Source organism: Ranitomeya imitator, chromosome 1, assembly GCF_032444005.1.
Source record: "Ranitomeya imitator isolate aRanImi1 chromosome 1, aRanImi1.pri, whole genome shotgun sequence".
In the NCBI taxonomy this organism is placed as follows: domain Eukaryota; kingdom Metazoa; phylum Chordata; class Amphibia; order Anura; family Dendrobatidae; genus Ranitomeya; species Ranitomeya imitator.
This window is the reverse complement of record NC_091282.1, coordinates 281,626,555-281,650,236: the sequence shown is the minus strand read 5'-3', so window position 1 is coordinate 281,650,236 and position 23,682 is coordinate 281,626,555.

The following is a 23,682-nucleotide window of genomic DNA, read 5'->3' as shown; positions in this document are numbered from 1 at the left end:
TCCCATTTCCAACAAAAATAAATGTACTACTTATATATACAGTTGAAACTAGAAGTTTACGTACACTATATAAAAAGAAACACAAGCATGTTTTTCTCAATATCTGACATGAAATCAGATTAAACCTTTCTCGCTTTAGGTCAGTTAGGATTACCATAATTATTAATATTTGCCTAATGCCAGAAAAATAGAGAGAGAGAATGTTTTAGGGCATTTTTATTACTAACTTCAAAGTCAAAAGTTTATGTTTTTTGGCAACATCTGAGTTGAGACACAACTGTAGATGTATTTTAATGCACATCTGAAACACACTGCTTCTTTGTGTAGCATCATGAGAGTCTAAAATCAGCCAAAATATCAGAAAGAAAATTGTGGACTTGCACAGTCTGGCTCATGATTGGGTACAATTTCAAGATACCTGAAGGTGCCTCGTTCATCTGTACAAGCAATTATACACAAGTACAAACAAGATGTTAAGATGTGAATGTCCACCTATCATACTGCTCAGGAATGAGACGGGTTCTGTGTCCCAGAGCTGAACGTGCTTTGAGCTGACATGTGCATATCAACCCAAGGACAAAAGCAAAAGACCTTGTGAAGATGATGGTGGAATCTGGTAAGATTATGTCACTGTCCACAGTGAAACAGGAAACAGGAAGAAGCCATTATTCCAAAAGAAACATAAAAAAGCCAGATAAATGTTTTCAAATGCACACAGAAGCAAAGGCCTTAATTTTTGGACACATGTCCTGTGGTCTGATGAAAATAAAATGGAACTTTTGGGGCATAATGACCATGGATACACTTGCAGTAAAAAGGAGAAGCTTGGTGTGACGCTAGTCACTTCTCACGGCCAAGCCATGAGTCAGAGTGGTCAAGGAGTACAAAGTCAGAAGCCAGCAGGGTATGTCATGAACAGAAAGAAAAGACAATAGTGTAGTCAGGTAGCGTTCCAAGGTCAGAGTACAAAGTCCAAGGTCAGGCAACAGATCAAGCATACAGAACTCAAGGCAAAGGAAAGCATAAGCCTCACAAGCTGAATGTACATCTGGCAGAGTTCTGGGAGACACAAAAGTTAACAAGCATGGCAATTGCCTGAACTAAAGAACACATGGAGACAGCCGACTCCTCACAGTCTCAGATTAAATAGTCAAGCTGTCAATCAACACACTGACAGCTCAGCACACCCTTGTGCTAGATTGGATGGCCAAGTTGTCAATCAAAGTACTGACAGCTTCAGCACACCCCTATACCAGACTGGACATCCAATCTGTCAGAAACTGCATCCCAGACACACTGAGGGGTGGAACTGTGACACTTGGAAGCCTAAGAACACCATCGCAACTGTGAAACACGGGGGTGGCAGCATCATGTTGTGGGGTTGTTTTGCTGCAGGAGGGACTGGTGCACTTTACAAAATAGATGGCATCACGAGAAAAGAAAATTATGTGGCAATACTGCAGCAACATCTCAAGACATCAGCCAGGAAATTAAAGCTTGGGTGGAAATGGGTCTTCCAACTGGACAATGACCCGAAGCATACTTCCAAAATGGTAACAAAGTGGCTTAAGGATAACAAAGTCAATGTTTTAGATTTTCCATCATAAAATCCTGATCTCAATCCTATTGAAAATGTATGGACAAAGCTGAAAAGGCAGGTACGAGCAAGGTTACCTACAAATCTAGATCAATTGTCTAGATACCCTACTTGTGCACCAACAGCATTTCAACAACGGAGTGCCGTATTTCTCTTATATTACAAATCTAGATCAGTTACACCAGTTTTACTGGAAGGAATGGGCCCAAATTCCAACCAACTATTGTTGGTTGAAAAGCTTGTGGAAGGATATCTCAAACCTTTGACCCAAGTCATTCAGTTTAATGGCAATGGTACCAAATGCTAATTAAATTTTTGTAAACTTTTGACTTTGCAGTACGTAATAAAATGCCTTAAAACATTCTCTCTCTCGCATTATGTTGGCACTTGGCAAACATTAATAATTATGGTAATCCTAATTGACCTAAAACGAGAAAGGTTTATTCTGATTTCATGTTAGATATTGAGAAAAACATGCATATGTGTCTTTTTATATAGTCTATATAAACTTGTAGTTTTAACTATAAGTATGTAAAAGTACTTATACAAGTTTTATCCTGTTTAGCTAGGTGGAAAGGAAAGAACATATTGGATACTGTTGGGAATGCTGCAGATTTATTGTTTACTAGATGGTGGCCTGATTCTAACGAATTGGGTATTCTAGAATATGTATGTAGTTTATTTATGAAGATTTAAGAATAATGCAATGAATACACAGGATTTTCCGGGTAAAATATATACATTACTAAATTTTATTGCTCATAGAACTTAAAGGGACTCTGTCACCTGAATTTGGAGGGAACAATTTTCAGCCATGGGGGGGGGGTTTGGGTGTTTGATTCACCCTTTCCTTACCCGCTGGCTGCATGCTGGCTGCAATATTGGATTGAAGTTCATTCTCTGTCCTCCATAGTACACGCCTGCGCAAGGCAAGATTGCCGGCCGGGCGCGACCAGTCAGTGAAGCGGTGTTTAAATCCTGCGCCAATATCGCTGATTGGTCGCAGCCGACTGGGCGTGACCAATCCACAAAATGTGGTTCAAATCCAGTGGCGGACTGCGCCTGTTGCTGATTGGTCGCTGCCTCATCTGAGGGCAGCATGATGTAGACAAACACAGACCCTAAATACAATGATGTATCACTTAGTTTACTGAGTGCAGTAGTTGTGACTCAATCAGAGGTGTTAGGTGTAACATGAAGCCGACCAAAGAAAGGTAACTCTACCCCCACCAAGCTCTCTATGTACATTGTCTATTGACAGTGAGCTGCTTATCACAGGAAGGGGGATGGTTGGAAGACTTGGCATGTGCTAGCTATGATAATGTCCTAGTGATAAAACATTCATTGTAAATAAAGCAACAGCAGACAGTGTAAGAAATAACACATCATTGAATTCAGTATTTTAACCCCTTCCTCGTGCTGTCCTCAGATTACATAGCAAAAACCTGCTGATAGATTCCCTTTAAAGAGAACATGTCAGGTCCCCATGCCCTCCAAACCAGCAGAATTCACCTATATGCATACGACCAAATTCCCTGCCTAACAAGCCCTGTGTAATGTTATTGAGTGAAAATAAGGTATAAAAAAATGCATTTATAATGTCCCCGTTTCCTATACTAATGAGAGCTTTGACTAATCGATGGGGCATTAGTTGGCCCAGACTAGTCAGCCCTCTTTCCATGTGGATGTGATAACATAAACTGAAAGTTTAGAAAATAACTTCCTGTCATGCACAGTGCGCACCTCTGAAGCCGAGAAGCCTACACCTGGCTTCAGAGAGGCAGTGACGCTGCCGGAAGTTAGATTTGCATGAGCGGCAATGATGCCACTAGAGCATATTATGTAATGACGCCCATAGGGACACAATAACATGGAAAGAGGACTGAATAGTCTGGGGCAAGTAACGCCCCATTGACTAGTCAAAGCCCTCATTAGCATAGGAAACAGGGACAATATAAATGCTTTTTCATACCCAATTTCACTCAATAACATAGTACAGGGCTGGTTAGACAGGGAATTTTTTCACACATAGGTGAATAATGCTGGGTTGGATGGCATAGGGGACCTGACAGGTTCCCTTTAATGAAGTCTCATTCAAGCATGTAGATCCAGTATGACCTTTAGAAGTGACAGTCCCACAGAGTATTCAGCAAATGTTAGCAATGTAGTTTTAAAGATAAGTGATAACTGATGACATTTCATGAAACTATACCATCGCTTATTTTTTGTGGGGGCGGCTCAACTTTAAGATCTCCAGAGGTGATGAGAAAACATACTCGGATAACATCTTATCTGAGCATGATCGGTGGTTATCTGAACATTTGGGAATGCTTGTATATTATGTTTGAGTCCTTGCGGCTGCATGATTTGTGGTTATTAGACAGCCTCAACACGTGGGGATTCCCTAACAAATAGGAAATCCCCACATATGTTCAGGCTGTCCAACAGCCGCAAATCATGCAGCCTCAGAGACTCAAACATAATAAACGAGCACTCCCAAATCCAAGCACGTTTGCTCATCACTGATTTTCACTAATCCTTGGAATATCAGTGAAGGTTTTGGAAGATACATGTGAGCACCCTCTTTTATAGTTGACCAAAGTCAGCGCAGCCAACTACCAGTAAATGCCGACAAGCTTTTAGGAGATGGAAATTTCATTCTCCAGCAGGACTTGGCACCTGTCCACACTGCCAAAACTACCAATACCTGGTTTAAAAACAACAGTATCACTGTGCTTGATTGGCCAGCAAAGTCTCCTGACCTTAATCCCATAGAGAATCTATGGGGTATTGTCGTAGCTGTTTTTCGTTCTGACCCAAATGTCAGCTGACAGATCACCAGTGAGACCAAATTGTGGAGTTACGCCCGTCATTATACAAGCGCGCTTGGAGACAAAAAGACACCTCACACATATCCTGTGAGCAAGTCACTTTTATCTGAAGTAATAGCGCAAGAAGCAATATTTTATACCATTTACACATAATGCATTTCAATGTAACTCATGTAGCCCCCACCATCACCCAGGGTCATACTTTATTTACCATAACCCAGAATATGTTGTACTGACTCTTGAGAACATACATGATAAGAAGTACAGTCTCCTTGAAGAGGAGACCGTCAGACTACTGAGTCAATAGATTCTAGTAATTCTAACACTTTAAGGCAAAAGGCACTTAAAGGCAAGGTAGTTAAAGGCAAACTATTAACCCTTCTATATCAATTTCCCCCTTTTGTAAATGGTATAACCTCTGCTACGGGGTCAGCTGATGTCCACAAAGGAGCTACTGTCTCATGGGTCTAGTACCCACAAGGGGCCTTCCTACCTGCTTCACCCATCCACCCTCAGTGTGGACACTCACCTCCCCCGTCAGCAGTGGCTACACGGGGCCTATGATACACTACAGAAGGTTCAGCCTTAGATTTTTCTCTACACCTACATTATTCCATAGCTTAGGTAATATATATATTAGCGCTTTTACGGCTACATAAAAGAATAAGCAAAGCAACAAAATTTGCATACAAGTCTGTAAAACACCAAAAATAATCCATCCCACTAGGCTGCTAAGCCAATTGGCTGGATTTAAAAAGGAGTCTCTATATTGTATTAGTCTCATTAAGAGCCTTAAGGAACCACGAAAATCTGAGTCCAAGTCTCACTTGTGCATGCAGTGTGGTGTTACTACCTTCCTTGGGTCCTGGGGTAAGGCTAAGTACAGCATAGTCCTTGCAGATACTGGGCTGTGTGCACAGATCCAACAGTCCAGCAGTTTTTGTCCTTCCACGTCTTTTATAAGAAAAGCAAGATGTTGAATAAGTTTGTTTATCCAGTGTCTCTGTAAGGTGCAAACATCCTACCACAGCCAGCAAGGTGATTAGGACAACAGTCATTCTGCTGGTGAAAAGATCTTTTTGCAGTGACTGGCAAGGATCCAGGTGGGCTTTCCCTCAGGTTTCCCTGAGGTGAATGTGGTCAGCTGGACTTTAAAACGGGCCGTAAAACCGTGGATCTAGGCTCCTTCTCACGTGTCTGTGTATGACCACCAGTCACCTGGATTCAGCTGATGTACGTCTGCACTGGCATTAGGATCTGGAATGGATGAAAACACATGTTTATGCACCACATTAAGTCTTTTCTGTAAGGCCTGGACATGGGCTGTCATAGCACCGTGTTGCTTTTGTAGCACCTGTGGGAAGTACAGCCTCTGGCAACCTACTAAACAGGACTTCAAAAGGACACAAGCTTGTCTTTCTATTTGGAGTGTGTGTGACTGAAAAGAGTGCAAGAGACAAACACTCTACCCCGCTCTTTCCTTTGTCTGCCATGGCCTTTGATTTTCCAGTTTAAGTGTCCCCTTTAGTCTCATCACTTTCCCACTACTTTGTGGTCTATATGGTGCATGATATGCTTGCTGTACTCCCAGGACCTGCATGACTTCCCTCATTATTTCTCCCGTGAAGTGTGTGTCCCTATCGCTGTCTATGGTTTCTAGGACACCATACTTGCAGATCAGTTTTTTTCATGAGTTTTTTTCTGCAGTCGCTTTAGTATTTGCACATTTTACCAGATAGGCTTCCAGCCAACCAGAGAAGAGATCTACACATACTAGGACATTTTCCACACACTCCTACCTTGGGTAGCTGTATGTAGCCAGTCTGCAGTCTCTGAAACGGGTAGAGAGGCCTGGGTGTCTCTTTCTTAGGGATTTTTACTGTTTTACCTGGGTTGTGCTGTGCACAGATGAGGCATGACTGTACGAGCTTTGCAGCTGCGTAACTGAAACCAGGAGCGATCCAGAAGGCATCTTGTGTTGCTTGCGCCATGATTGGGAGCAGGGATCTTGGTATATACGATTTATCCTGATTCTCCCATACTCTTTCTGAGTTCAGCTCAGCTCCCATTCTCCCAGTGTTCCTTCTCTGTTTGGGCAGCTGTAGGGATTTCAGGACATCTAGGCTCAGTGTGGCTGGAATACGCTGACTCCCCGCCACCGTCCACTGCTCCCTAGGCCGCATTGCTGCTACTTTAGCAGCCTCGTCTGTCCTCCTGTTGCCCTTTTCCTCCACAGAGTCACCGTCCGTGTGTGCTTTTACCTTGACGATGCCAACCTGGACTGATAACGTCAATGCCTCCACTAATTGTTTCACCAGCTCTACGTTTTTAATGGGCTTACCGGCTGATGTAAGAAACGCTCTGCTTCTCCAGATAGGGCAATAATCATGGGATATTCCCCATGCACAATTCAAATCTGTGTAACTGTTAGCGACTTTACCTGCAGCAACTCTACACGCCTCAGTGAGTGCCTTCAACTCTGCCTCCTGCACCGACATGTGAGGAGCGAGTGGTTCAGCTCGGATTACCTCATGTGAGGATACTACTGCATATCCAATGTAGAGTCGCTCATTCTGGTGGTATCTGGAGCCATCTACAAAAATAAACCTCAAAATATGCATTAGGAACAGGTTTTTTTTTTTCTTCCCACGAACATATGTAAAACCCACTGTCTCCTGACTCATCAGTTCCTATGCAGTCATGTTCGTGCGTCATGTCAATGTTATGTCAATGTCATGTCATGTTCTCTTTCCCACCTGCCAATGCTGTCACCAATTCCCCCTTTTCTGAATCCACAGGCAGATCAGTGGCTGGATTCAGAACATTATGTCTTTTGAGGGTGACATATTCAGGAATTAGTATTAGAGCACATTCAAGTCTGATCTGTCTATCCATAGACAGGTGTTTTGGTTGAACTTGTACGAGTATGGCATTAATGTCACGTGGGGAACAAATTGTCAAAAAGAAAAAGTCAGTGTGATCTCACATGCCTTTCAGTAAGGCTGGGGTCACATTGCGTTTTGGTCAGAGCGCTAACGGACAGCGTTGCACGGCGAAATTAACGCCATGCAACGCGTCCGTTAGCGCTCCCATTGCCCGCAATGTACCAGCGCATTGCTAGCGCGTGTCATTTTCGGCACGCGCTAGCGATGCGCCGGTCTTTTGTAGCGCGCCTCGGACGCTGCTTGCAGCGTCCGCGGCGCGCCCGAGGTCCGTTCCCCGCTCTCGCAGATCGGGGATCTGCGAGAGCGGGGACGTTAATGCGACCCCGAAACGCGACCCTTTAAAAACATTGCGTTAGCGCAATCCGCTAGCGCTAGCGCTAAACGGATTGCACTAACGCAATGTGACCCTAGCCTAATACAGCAGCTCTTACAGCATGTACACATGTAGAAGACCCTCTAATCACGGGGTCTAATTGTGCTAAGTAGTAAGCTATCAGTCTCTGTTTCTTTCCATGTTGTAGTGTCAGTACTGCGGTAGCATGTCTACCCTGCTCTGTGCAAAATTAAAAAAATGGCTGATCATAGTTTGGAATGTCTGACACAATGAGCAGCTTGAGAGAGTGGAAGAAGTCAATTGCTTCTTGAGTGAGATTGTAGGGTTCTGATGGCAAACAGTCATAGAGTGGGTGCATCATTTGTGAAGCAGACCTTATCCAAGGCCTACAGTAGGTCACCAAACCTAGAAAAGTGCGTAGATGCTGGTGTGACCTGGGTAAAGAGAGATTTGTATTGCCTGTTTTCTGTCTTCAGTCAGGTGTCTTGTACCTTCAGCAATATAATGTCCTAAAAATGTCACCTTTTGTTTGCAATACTGTAATTAGTCACGTGAGACTGCAACCCTTTTCTGCCAAAAAAAAAAACACAGCAAGGAAACTGTAGACATCTGGTCTGGGCAGCAGAGCAAGAGGTCATCCACGTACTGTAATAGTACAATCTGTGGATGAGGTGGTTGCCACTGCTCAAGAATCCCTGCCATCGCTGTTGAATAGATGGTTGGGGAGTTCTTTCCCCTTTGTGGGAGGACCGTCCTACAGTATTGTTTACCTTCGTGAGTGAAAGAAAAAAATACTGACAGTCAGAGTGCAGTGGTACAGAGAAAAATGCATTTGCCAAATCAATAACTGTGAAACATTTTGACATCGCGGGGATCTGTGACCGTACGGTGTGTGTATTAGGGACTGTTGAGGTCACACTCACTGTAACATCATTAATAGCTCGTTAGTCATGAACTATTCTGTAAGTGTCAGGGGAACCCTTGGGTCCTTTTTTTTTCCTAATGGGATACAAAGGGGTGTTGCAGGGGGAATATCTCTGCACTAGAACCCCTGCCTTAACATACTCTTTAATATTCCTGCTCAGGGCCATTGATTTGACTAGACTTAAGGGGTATTGCCTTAACCAAAGAGGAGTGATTACTTCTCTTGATTTATCATGACAGGGGGAATGGACAGCCGACCCATAACAGATTTTCCCCTTGCCCAAATGGTGTCTGGTACCTGACTCTTTTCCCTGTCCTCAGACATTCTGGTGTCAGGTGTTATTTTCACTACTCTTGCCATATACACCATTTCTGCAATATTACACAAGTGTTTATATAAGTCACACATTAATGTCCAAATATTTATACCCGTATTTGATTGGGTAGAGTACCCCTTAAAAAAAAAACTAAATTTGATTCACAAAATGTTACCAAAAGAAAATTATATATATAATTACGAAAGATACTGAGTCATAAAACGGGTGAGCACAATGCCATAGGCCACAGCAAAGCACAAGCTTATTCTAAGAAAGTAGCAGCCCTATATAAATCCATAACTAACAGTTCCGAATACAAAAAGAAGGGATTTGAAAAATGCCAAATATCAATGCCAGTTGCTTGCGATAAGCTATAAGAACTGGAAAAGACAAACAGTGACTATGGTTTGAGCCAATATAATGAATGGCTAAAAAACTATATATCATATGAAGACAACCTAGAAATACCCAGTAACTATACCATCTTGTGTAAGGAAACTACTAAAACTGGCAAATGAATGGAATTAAGTGTAACTACAATAGGGCATGATTTACCTGTGGTATAATGTGCACGTGGAAGACCCTGGCGTCCCTCTGCCACAAGTGTTTATATGAAAAGGGGACTTGTGACTGTAATACCCTCAGGAGAGTACTGTATAGTGCCTAGACAGCACTCAACTCTGCTCCCAGCAAATTCATAGGGGTATTGTCACTAACAATAAGTTTGTAAGCACCTCTTGGATGTCTCGTGACTCTAGTCTTTCCTTGCTTAGTCATAGGGGCTTCAGTCGCTTGTCTCCCTACCCTCACGTATTCCACAGTCTCGTCAGTAATCATGTCTGGCAGTATCAAGTCTTTGTGTACTAGTCCCAGCTGCCCCAGTGTCAGTCAAGAATTCTGTCTATTTCCCTCCCAGCATTGGTATGGTGGTCATCAAGGCAGGACCAGGTCTGGAGGGGACAAGAACAGGGCACACATTTGTCACTGGGTTGTCAGTTTCCTAGTCTGAAGGTGAAGGAGGTGGAAGATTGGTCTGAGTGTCCATTTTCTCCACAATTCCAGCACTTCACTGTTTCTAAGTCCTTAGGTCCCTTACTATGTCTCTACTGTTTTCCTTGTGCTCCAGCATACATGACACGTCGTCTTATTGTCCTAGTTTCTTCAACTCCTGAGCAACCTTCAGGAGGTCTTTGGATCTACATTTCTCCATTTAGGTCTGGCTGTCTGTACTGCGTCTCTTAAGCCTTTTGTCATACCGTCAATGAATGTATTTACCAATATTTTAACATCGAGTGGGTTTACTGGACTGTACCCGATGTCTGCCTATTTCAGCTGTAACCGTCCAGAGTACATCTCTACTCTCTCTCCTTTAGTCACATCTGTAAAAGTCTTAATTTGCATCCTAGTACGTCACCTGCTTTGGTGCTCACCAACTCTCTAGGTCTGCTCAGGTGCACTTATATGTCCATCATACTGTCTTTGTCTGTAAAATGGGAAAGGTTTGTTCTCAGGGTCAGCCAATTATTTTAGCATAGCTAGCTAGTCAGAGGGCTTCCAGGGATAATACTCCTGTATCTGTCTTACACTACCTGATGTGGTTGGTTCTCTGGTGGTGGGGGTGACATGACATGCTGGTCTACAGCTCCTTCCCAAAAGGATTACTGTCAGCTTACTCCCAAAAGTTAATGTCCCCACTAACCACAATCCTGTGTCAGCTTCTTATGTCACTACATGTGATCTTGTCTGGAGAGGATTCAGTGTAATTCACTTAGGTCGGGTTACATCACAGATCATACAAGTATTTCTCCAGTATGGGTTTGTCAGACCGCAATGTTTACAAGTCCATCTGTCTTGTCTTGGTCTCTGGTTATACAAAGGTATGACCGTAGCAGTAATGTGTCGGTCATAGTCGGACTTTTGAGCATCAAAACATTCATAATACACCTTACTTCCGTCCTGCTGCACTCTCTCAGATGCTATTTTCCTCATTTGTCTGTGCCTTTTTGAACATCCAAACATCCATCCACTCACTGGCATTTTTGCCTGTTTCAATATTGGTCTCACATCTTTCACTGCTTCCTTTTTCCAATCTGTACAGCGGTTTTTGGATCCCATTGGGGGCCCTGACTGCACACAGAATAAGTTGCCCATTGCTTCAACTTATCCGCTCAACAACACCGAGCAGGTTCCCTACCTACCACTCGGTGGCACCGAGCAGGTGCACTACCTACCACTCGGTGGACTTAAAGGATTTTACCAAGCAGGTTCACTACCTACCACTCGGTAAATCAGCTGGCTAGCACAGCTCCATGGACGGCAAGGTTACACCACCTAATGCCGTAGACTGACTGTAGCAGGTTACTCCGTACACTACATCAGCCATGCAGTTGGCTACCTCCTCTGCTGATCCTCAATTCGCTATATCAATCACTTAACTTGAAGCAGGAGAATCTTTTCAATCACTTACAAATTTTCCTCTATACTAGGCACAATTCTACCTTTTTCACTTTCAATTTCCAACTTCAATTGTACAACATTCCCTTTTTCTTCAATACCTACAGTACTTATTGCTTTAAACACAAATCTCTCAGCGTGTACTAAACCAAAGACAGAGAAACTTTAGAATGCAGCTATGTGGCCCCCCTTCCTCTGGCCCACAGCACAAAAGGGAGAAATGTCAAGCAAGTCGCGCAGGGGCTTAGCTTACCCCTCCCATCAGCTATTTCGCGCTGATAAGAACTTGGTGAGTCTTACACACACAGAAACAGAATGCAGCAGTTTTCAGACTTAATCTCTACAAAACATTCATTCTCTCGGAATTAAAAACAGTTTCTCTATACAGGCAGATCACTGCATAACTTGAATAAGCTGATTCTGACCGCGTCCGGCCAAAACACATATAGAAACCTATCCAATGTCAAACCACACATAACACGGGTTTCACTGAATCTCAGATGTAAATTAAATGTACATTAAAAATATCCACAACTCATTCATCCTGGTCAATTAACAGTTAGATAAGTAATGATACTTATGTGATCACTCATACATACATGCTCAGTCAGGGATTGTTTCTTTTCCTTTCACTTTCAGTTGATTTTTACAAGAAGAAAATCCCTTATCTCAATCACTCCACCTAATTCAGCTCAAACTGCCCTGAATAATGTCTTCTGTCACATACAGAGGACCACACCTAATGGAACCCCTAATCAATCAGGGATTTATGGTTATTCCTTATACTCATTTACTCACCTGTCATCTCATTCAGAGTTCTCATAGACATACAAGGCTCACACAGCCTGCCTATTTTGCACTTTGGAATTAACACAACTCTATATAACAAAAACTGCAGCAGTGTCCACTGACACTCTGAAAGCACTTTAAGGCCAAACAACAAAAACCACGGCCTTAATACAAAATACAGCTTCATATAATGTACTGCCAATCCAAAATGACCAAAATAACAACACTGCACAGAGTCTATCCCAGCTCTGTATTACACACTTCGCAAATACACAACCAATTAGGATACTGACAAATGATACAGATAACAATTATCATCTTATAACTCTATTATTCAACTCTCATACGGACATAAATAGACAAAACACAAAACTCACTGGTGATGTGGATTCTTTGAACCATGCTCGCAGCCTTTTACCCAGAGGTATGGAGAGATCCAGATGAGAGATTGCAAGTGCAAAACAGGTTTGTAAGAATAATTTTTCTCACCTTGCTGCAGCTGGTGTTTTGCATGTCCAATTTCCCAGAAGCTCCCCCATACGGATTCCGAATAGGCTGGATACACGGCCCCACGTTGGGCGCCAAAACTGTCGTAGCTGTTTTTTGTTCTGACCCAAATGTCAGCTGACAGATCACCAGTGAGACCAAATTGTGGAGTTACGCCCGTCATTTTACAAGCGCGCTTGGAGACAAAAAGACACCTCACACATATCCTGTGAGCAAGTCACTTTTATCTGAAGTAATAGAGCAAGAAGCAATATTTTATACCATTTACACATAATGCATTTCAATGTAACTCATGTAGCCCCCACCATCACCCAGGGTCATACTTTATTTACCATAACCCAGAATATGTTGTACTGACTCTTGAGAACATACATGATAAGAAGTACAGTCTCCTTGAAGAGGAGACCGTCAGACTACTGAGTCAACAGATTCTAGTAATTCTAACACTTTAAGGCAAAAGGCACTTAAAGGCAAGGTAGTTAAAGGCAAACTATTAACCCTTCTATATCAGTATTGTCAAGAGGAAGATGAGAGACACCAGACCCAACAATGCAGATGAACTGAAGGCTGCGATCAAAGCAACCTGGGCTTCCATAACACCTCAGCAGTGCTACAGCCTGATCACTTTCATGCCACGCTGCATTGATGCAGTAATTGGTGCAAAGAAGCACCAACTAAGAATTGAGTGCATTTACTGAACATGCATTTCAGTAGGCCAACATTTCAGATTTTAAAATCATTTTGCAAGCTGGTGTTATAAAGTATTCTAATTTACTGAGATAATGACTTTGGGGTTTTCATCGGCTGTTAGCCATAATCATCAACATTTACAGAAATAAAAATATTTAGAATTGAGAGTCCTCAGTGGTTGATACCTTTTAATGGCTAACTGAAAAGATGGTAACAAATTGCAAGCTTTCAAGACTGCACAGGTCTCTTCATCAGGCATAGACTAAAACAAATTCTGAAGAATCACATATTTATTCACAACACAGCACAGAGAAAAGAAAAAAAAAAGGAGGGGGAAAACCATGGATAAGACAGGTGACATGAAGCAGAACTACCATGAGTGAAACAGTTATGTCCATAAATATTGGGCCAGTTCTTGGATAAGGATTGTTTTATTGGGGTCTGGTTCTGTTGTGATGACCCCTCATAGTCTGAGGGGCATGTTCCTTAGTTGATGTAAAAAGACATAAATCCATGCGACACATTCATTCCTGCAGTGAGACTATCAAAGGTCGTCATCAGTTTATATTCCCAGACTCTTCTGTCTCTCTTAGATTTGAAGCTACCTTTTAACACAAGTAATTTCATGTCCATAATGTTATGATTTGGGTGACAAAAATGTTTGGCCACAGGTAGATCCATTCTTTTTTCTCTTATTGTATGGCGATGAGAGTTCATTCTTGTTCTAAGCTTTTTCCCTGTCTCCCCAACATACAGACCCCCAGTTAACAGTTAACAGAAATAAACACTTGAAATACATCACTCTGTAATGACTCTATATAATATATGAGTTTCACTTTTTGTATTGAAGAACTGAAATAAATTAACTCTTTGATGATATTCTAATTTTGTGAGAATCACCTATATATAATAATAGTCCTGATGGACATTCCAGAGATATGGTGTAAGGCAGAGAAGGCATGAAGTGTGCAAGTTTCTCTCTCCACTTCGTTTATGGGAGCCCTGAACTGCTCAACTGTTTCTCTTCTCCCAATTGGTGTAACCCCTATCACTCCAATATTTTGTCTTTAGGTTTAATTGTATCCTGTAGACAATCTCACAATATTGTCATCAAACAAAAACAAAATGTTGAGTACCCCTGTCCTACATTTAGCAGTGATTTAGTCAGTTAAGTAGCGAAGCTAAAACGGAATCCAAATGTAATAAAACGATTGTATCAGGTAAGTAAATTGCTCCAATTACCTATGTATGAAAGAGGAAAATAAATGTAATATGTTCAATAATACAGTATGTCTCATCACATCACAAGCAAAGGAAATGGAAGCAAATAACGCAAGACAGTCATTAGAAAAAGAATATTGATTAGAACCTGACCTAAAATGAAAGGAAATGAGTGAAGATGTTATCTATGAAGATACCAAATTCTCTGTAGAGGAATGGTCATTGAAAAGACTAGTAAATCTCTGCAAAAAAAACAAATCTAGGATGCAGTGTATGTGTTCAAGTGAAATGTTGATAGGAAATGCAAAAAGCATCATTATTATCCGCACTGGTAAGCTAGGGTCACATGCCGTATTTTGTCTCATCCAGGTGAATAGGGCCAATTATGCTAATCACATTCTGGTCAGACTCTGATCAACATTTGATTAGAGTGTAAGCACAGTGTGCTCCAATTTTCTCACATGTGGATAAGACGCAAAATAAATGTCTCCATTCTGTCCATGAAAATCAGACTGCACTCATATGTCATCCGAGTACAGTCTGATTTTTCCACAGACCCTGACTTGCACAGGTGAGTGCGTTCTGAATATCAGCTGCAAATCGTGCATGCAGCAATTTTTTCCTCGGACAGACTCAGTCAGAGGAAACAAATCAGACATGTGCGGAACCCCATAGAATAACATTGGTCCGAGTGCGATCCGATGTTTTACCAGATTGCACTTAGATTAAAAATATCGTCATATGTATGAGCGCTAAATGTGTTTTTCCTAGAGTAGTTCAACTTCTAACTAAAGTAAAGCAAAAAAGGAAGAAAAGCAAATAATCCTATATTCTACAAAAGTAACATATTTCCATATTTATGAATCAGTTTATCACAGCTTTTAATTTAATCTGTGCTCTGAAAAGTCTCAAAATGTATAAAAATTATGACATTTTCCTCAGCACTTGTTGAATTAGGTTGTAAGAAAAATTTGCAAGTTTCAAGTTTTACACTTATTTATTTAAATAAAGGCCCCCCAAAATTGCACATTTTGGCATAAATCTATGACTGCCATTACTTGCTGATGTAATTTTGTGGTTTTAAGTTTTAGTATTCTGTTTCCTCCTTATTATTGTTCCATAGGAGAGGAAAAAAACAATAATTTATAAACCAATCTGCCCAGACTAGGGAAAATTCCTTTCCTAATCCCAAATTACCGTAGACTGAATCAGCATTCAACTTATTCTTGATTTTAGCACAAGTATATGTATATTTTATTTTGAATTATTTAAGATTTTATTAAAGACGCTGCTGCTGTGATCAACCCCTGAAGCCTCAATTTCACAGATTTACAGCTCTTGTAGCCTCTGTACTGAATCTTTGTTTCTTCACATAGCAGAAGTGCTTCTTTGGTTTTGAGGGTATTTTACATTGAACAGCTTAATATTATGTCCAAGTCCCACAAGTCCAAGCCTCTTTTCAAATAAAATCACACTGGCTTTAGAAGCAGCTCATTGACATTGCATGCTGCTGCTTAGTCTGTGATCTATAAGTATACTTAGATCCTTCTTATCAAGTGACTCTCCTAGTTTTACGTTCTCTAGGGCAAAGCAGTATGAATATTTACGAGCAGAGATTTGACTTCTTGATTTATCGCTTTGACAAAAGCTTCGGGAGAGAAGGTAATTATGATACAATACAGATAACGTATGTGTTTATCAGTTGAGTAAGACATTTAATGTATTATTATAATGCAAAATCAATAGCAGAGACCCTGTTTTTAATGCAAATCATACATAATTCTCTCATGGAAAGAAACCGGTAAAGAAGACTTGTCAGCAGAGAGTCTGTTTCAGTAAATAACTAATCTGGAGCATCTTTTCTTAGAATTCTTCATTGTGCAACTTTCTGTTATTCCTCCTAAAAATGTATGAATACATTGATAACAAGGTGTAAGCAGTTCTACGTGCGTCTATACACACCCTGACACTTTCTAATCAGTGCTTGCAGTTCCACACTTTGGAGGTACTCCACTCCACTTTAACAAAGGGAAGAGTAACACCCAGTTATCTTGTTATTCATAAATGTGTTTGAGGAATAACAGAGGAACGGCACAATGGCACAATGCACGGTTTTAAGGATAGATGTTCTGCAATTTTTATTTCATGTGGAATACAAATATATATTGGACAAGTTCTTCAAAACGAGGAACATTTCACAGTTCACACATAGTTTGGCTTTTCTGTAGTAAAATACCTATGAAACCTTGACGCGAAAGAAACAAGACAGAAGAAGAACTGAAGTCTTCGAAATGTGGTGATGAGAAGGAAGATATCAATACCATGGATGGCAAGAAGAATAAACAAATCAATTTTGGAACAAATCCAGCCAGACATGTCACTCAAACAAGGATCACCAAGCAATGACTTTGGACACATTATACCAAGACAGCAATCAGTGGAGAAGGACATCATGGTCAGAATAATGGAACAAGACAGGCAAAGAGGAAAACCAGCAATGGCTTGATACTATCAAAATATTGGCAGAGAAGACACTGGTGTACTTAGACTCGCACAAGATCAATCTTCCTACAGATAAAAAAAACAAAATGCTAAAATAGATTTTTCAGGAGCAGCGACAATTTTCCTCAAATTTGGGGATTAAACTTTTCTTCCAGTTTTATTTCACCAAAAAAAAACAAGCTCTATAAGCTTTTAAAAAGTAGAAATGAAAAGCCTAAGGCAATCTGTCTATAAATCTGTGTGTTTATATAGCAAGCTGTAAAACCCAGCACCAATACTGATTTGACGTTAGAGGTGCTCAGCATGGGACATCATTGTTGTAAGCTATACAATCATGCTTTCTGATGTTCCACTACTCTAACTGGGGTGTCGAAAACTTTCTTAGAGCTCATCAAACCCTATGTACTCAGAGACATGCTGGTGTTTTCTCCTGCCAGGGATACAGAATGTATGAGCTCCGACGTCCTGCTTCTTTTTTTTTTTGTAGTAGGCACAGCTTTAGCCCTAGCTTCTGTGACACTATTCTGTTTGATCTTCACAGCTCTTGACTTGTGTTTGTACAATTTGCCAAGTTGATGGCAAGGGGCAGAAACCTATAGACAGCTACTTTGAAAATATTGGTTTTAATGTTCATGTAAAAATCATTTTAAGCGATGCTTGTTATAGATGACCATCATTTCTATGAATTTCCTTTGAAAAATTGCAAAGAATGCATTTTCCATTCCTGGCCCTGCTGATGTGTTATCAGTTATTTTGGTAATAAAAGTACATAAAGAACAGAAATGAGCTCTTTGTTAAAGAAAGTAAATATTAGCCACCTTTGACTGGAATGTGAAAGTAGAGTTGTCTACAGATATGCAGTTTGGAACATAAATATAAAGTTGTAAATTAACCAATTAGGCCATCAGTGACATGACCATAGTCCTACGGATTCCCGCAAAAAATTTGGACTTTAACCCCTTTACGACATCTGCTGTATAGGTACAATGCAGGTCGAAGACAGGTTAAAGGAGTGAGTTCACATGGTGAGCCTGGCCCATACTCAGCACTTAATGGCTGTGTGTTAAAACCAGGATCTGCCAATTGTTAACCTGTTAACCCCTTCATGACCCAGCCTATTTTGACCTTAATGACCTGGCCGTTTTTTGCAATTCTGACCAGTGTCCCTTTATGAGGTAATAACTCAGGAACGCTTCAACGGATCCTAGCGGTTCTGAGATTGTTTTTTCGTGACATATTGGGCTTCATGTTAGTGGTAAATTTAGGTCAATAAATTCTGCGTTTATTTGTGATAAAAACGGAAATTTGGCGAAAATTTTGAAAATTTCGCAATTTTCACATTTTGAATTTTTATTCTGTTAAACCAGAGAGTTATGTGACACAAAATGGTTAATAAATAACATTTCCCACATGTCTACTTTACACCAGCACAATTTTGGAAACAACATTTTTTTTTGCTAGGAAGTTATAAGAGTTAAAATTTGACCAGCGATTTCTCATTTTTACAACGAAATTTACAAAACCATTTTTTTTAGGGACCACCTCACATTTGAAGTCAGTTTGAGGGGTCTATATGGATGAAAATACCCAAAAGTGACACCATTCTAAAAAATGCACCCCTCAAGGTGCTCAAAACCACATTCAAGAAGTTTTTTAACCCTTCAGGTGCTTCACAGCAGCAGAAGCAACATGGAAGGAAAAAATGAACATTTAACTTTTTAGTCACAAAAATTATCTTTTAGCAACATTTTTTTTATTTTCCCAATGGTACAAGGAGAAACTGAACCACGAAAGTTGTTGTCCAATTTGTCCTGAGTACGCTGATACCTCATATGTGGGGGTAAACCACTGTTTGGGCGCACGGCAGGGCTTGGAAGGGAAGGAGCGCCATTTGACTTTTTGAATGAAAAATTGGCTCCACTCTTTAGCGGACACCATGTCACGTTTGGAGAGCCCCCGTGTGCCTAAAAATTGGAGCTCCCCCACACGTGACCCCATTTTGGAAACTAGACGCCCCAAGGAACTTATCTAGATGCATAGTGAGAACTTTGAACCCCCGGGGGCTTCACAAATTGATCCGTAAAAATGAAAAAGTACTTTTTTTTCACAAAAAAATTCTTTTAGCCTCAATTTTTTTCATTTTCACATGGGCAACAGGATAAAATGGATCCTAAAATTTGTTGGGCAATTTCTCATGAGTACACCGATACCTCACATGTGGAGGTAAACCACTGTTTGGGCACATGGTAAGGTTCGGAAGGGAAGGAGCGCCATTTGACTCTTTGAATGAAAAATTATCTCCATTGTTAGCGGACACCATGTCGTGTTTGGAGAGCCCCCGTGTGCCTAAACATTGGAGCTCCCCCACAAATAACCCCATTTTGGAAACTAGACCCCCCAAGGAACTTATCTAGATGCATATTGAGCACTTTAAACCCTCAGGTGCTTCACAAATTGATCTGTAAAAATGAAAAAGTACTTTTTTTTTCACAAAAAAATTCTTTTCGCCTCAGTTTTTCATTTTCACATGGGCAATAGGATAAAATGAATCCTAAAATTTGTTGGGCAATTTCTCCCGAGTACGCCGATACCTCATATGTGGGGGTAAACCACTGTTTGGGCACACGGCAGGGCTCGGAAGGGAAGGCGCGCCATTTGACTTTTTGAATGGAAAATTAGCTCCAATTGTTAGCGGACACCATGTCGCGTTTAGAGAGCCCCTGTGTGCCTATGCATTGGAGCTCCCCCACAAGTGACCCCATTTTGGAAACTAGACCCCCCAAGGAACTTATCTAGATGCATATTGAGCACTTTAAACCCCCAGGTGCTTCACAGAAGTTTATAATGCAGAGCCATGAAAATAAAAAATAATTTTTCTTTCCTCAAAAATGATTTTTAGCCTGGAATTTCCTATTTTGCCAAGGGTAATAGGAGAAATTGGACCGCAAATGTTGTTGTCCAGTTTGTCCTGAGTACGCTGATACCCCATATGTGGGGGTAAACCACTGTTTGGGCGCACGGCAGGGCTCGGAAGGGAAGGCACGCCAATTGGCTTTTTAAATGGAAAATTAGCTCCAATCATTAGCGGACACCATGTCACGTTTGGAGAGCCCCTGTGTGCCTAAACATTGGAGATCCCCCACATATGACCCCATTTTGGAAACTAGACCCCCAAAGGAACTAATCTAGATGTGTGGTGAGGACTTTGAACTTCCAAGTGCTTCACAGAAGTTTATAACGCAGAGCCATGAAAATAAAATAAAAATTTTATTTTCTCTAAAATGATTTTTTAGCCTGCAATTTATTATTTTCCTAAGGGTAACAGGAGAAATTTGACCCCAAAAGTTGTTGTACAGTTTCTCCTGAGTACGCTGATACCCCATATGTGGGGGTAAACCACAGTTTGGGCACATGTCGGGGCTCGGAAGTCAAGTAGTGACATTTTGAAATGCAGACTTTGATGGAATGCTCTGCGGGCGTTACGTTGCGTTTGCAGAGCCCCTGATGTGGCTAAACAGTAGAAACCCCCCACAAGTGACCCCATTTTAGAAACTAGACCCCGAAAGGAACTTATCTAGATGTGAGGTGAGCACTTTGAACCCCCAAGTGCTTCACAGAAGTTTATAACACAGAGCAGTGAAAATAATAAATACGTTTTCTTTCCTCAAAAATAATTTTTTAGCCCAGAATTTTTTATTTTCCCAAGGGTTACAGGAGAAATTGGACCCCAAAAGTTGTTGTCCAGTTTCTCCTGAGTACGCTGATACCCCATATGTGGGGGTAAACCACTGTTTGGGCACACGTCGGGGCTCAGAAGGGAAGTAGTGACTTTTGAAATGCAGACTTTGATGGAATGGTCTGCGGGCGTCACGTTGCGTTTGCAGAGCCCCTGGTGTGCCTAAACAGTAGAAACCCCCCACAAGTGACCCCATTTTGGAAACTAGACCCCCCAAGGAACTTATCTAGATATGTGGTGAGCACTTTGAACCCCCAAGTGCTTCACAGACGTTTACAACGCAGAGCCGTGAAAATAAAAAATCATTTTACTTTCCTCAAAAATGATGTTTTAGCAAGCAATTTTTTATTTTCTCAAGGGTAACAGGAGAAATTGGACCCCAGTAATTGTTGCCCAGTTTGTCCTGAGTACACTGATACCCCATATGTGGGGGTAAACCACTGTTTGGGCACACGTCGGGGCTCGGAAGGGAAGGAGCACCATTTGACTTTTTGAATAAAAGATTGGCTGGAATCAATGGTGGCGCCATGTTGCGTTTGGAGACCCCCTGATGTGCCTAAACAGTGGAAACCCCTCAATTCTTACGCCAACACACCCCTAACCCTTATCCCAACTGTAGCCGTAACCCTAACCACAACCCTAACCGCAACACACCCCTAACCACAACCCTAACCCCAACACACCCCTAACCCTAACCACAACCCTAATTCCAACCCAACCCTAACCCTAAGGCTATGTACCCACGTTGCGGATTCGTGTGAGATTTTTCCGCACCATTTTTGAAAAATCCGCGGGTAAAAGGCACTGCGTTTTACCTGCGGATTTACTGCGGATTTCACCTGCGGATTCCTATTGAGGAATAGGTGTAAAACGCTGCGGAATCCGCACAAAGAATTGACATGCTGCGGAAAATACAACGCAGCGTTTCCGTGCGGTATTTTCCGCACCATGGGCACAGCGGATTTGGTTTTCCATAGGTTTACATGGTACTGTAAACCTGATGGAACACTGCTGCGGATCCGTAGCGGCCAATCCGCTGCGGATCCGCAGCCAAATCCGCACCGTGTGCACATAGCCTAATTCTAAAGGTATGTGCACACGCTTTGGAAAACGCTGCGGATCCGCAGCAGTTTCCCATGAGTTTACATTTCAATGTAAACCTATGGGAAACAAAAATCGCTGTACACATGCTGCGGAAAAACTGCACGGAAACGCAGCGGTTTACATTCCGCAGCATGTCACTTCTTTCTGCGGATTCCACAGCGGTTTTACAACTGCTCCAATAGAAAATCGCAGTTGTAAAACCGCAGTGAAATGCGCAGAAAAACCGCGGTAAATCTGCCATAAATCCGCAGCGGTTTAGCACTGCGGATTTATCAAATCCGCTGCAGAAAAATCCGCAGAGGACCAGAATACGTGTGCACATACCGAAACCCTAACCCTAACCCTACCCCTAACCCTACCCCTAACCCTAACCCTACCCCTAACCCTAACCCTACCCCTAACCCTACCCCTACCCCCAACCCTACCCCTACCCCTACCCCTAACCCTACCCCTACCCCTAACCCTACCCCTAACCCTAACCCTAACCCTAGTTCTAACTCCAACCTTAGTGAAAAAAAAAAAAAATTCTTTATTTTATTATTGTCCCTATCTATGGGGGACAAATGGGGGGGGTCATTTACTGTTTTTTTATTTTGACCACTGTGATAGATTATATCACAGTGATCAAAATTCACATTGGAACGAATCTGCCGGCCGGCAGATTCGGCGGGCGCACTGCGCATGCGCCCGCCATTTTGGAACATGGCGGCGCTCGGGGAAGAAGACTGACGGACCTCGCCAGGATCGGTAAGTATAAGGGGGGGAGATCAGGGCACAGGGGGGGGAGATCAGGGCACGGGGGGGCGTCGGAGCACGGGGGGGGTAGGGATCGGAGCATGGGGGAGAGTGATCGGTGTGCGGGCGGGTGGATCGGTGTGCAGGGGGGGGGGATCGGTGTGCAGGGGGGGTGGTTCGGAGCACGGGGGGGGATCGGAGTGCGGGGGGGTTTGATTGGAGCACGGGGGGGTGTGATTGGAGCACGGGGGAGCGGACAGGAGGACGGGGGAGCGGAGCACAGGACGGAGGGGAGCGGACCACCGATCGGGGGGCTGGGGGGGCGATCGGAGGGGTGGGGTGGGGGCACATTAGTATTTCCAGCCATGGCCGATGATATTGCAGCATCGGCCATGGCTGGATTGTAATATTTCACCATTTTTTTAGGTGAAATATTACAAATCGCTCTGATTGGCAGTTTCACTTTCAACAGCCAATCAGAGCGATCGTAGCCACGAGGGGGTGAAGCCACCCCCCCTGGGCTAAACTACCACTCCCCCTGTCCCTGCAGATCGGGTGAAATGGGAGTTAACCCTTTCACCCGGCCTGCAGGGACGCGATCCTTCTGTGACACAGCATATGCGTCACAGGTCGGATTGGCACCGACTTTCATGACGCATACGCTGTGTCACAGGTCGGGAAGGGGTTAAATGCCGCTGTCAAACTTTTACAGCATTTGAAATGGGTCAGCATAAGGGTGCATCATTCCATGCTCCCTTCATCTCACCTCCCCATGACATGATTGTGGGTTGATGTTTGAGTTGCTTTGACAACAGGGGGTGTGTTGAAGACGCTATGGATCTCGGAAAATGGCAACTTTTTTTTTTTTTTTTTTACAAATTTTGGATTTTTTTTCACCACTTAAATAAAAAAGAACCTAGACATGTTTGGTGTGTGTGAACTCATATTGACCTGGAGAGTCAAATTGGCGGATTTAGCAATTAGTGAACATGGTAA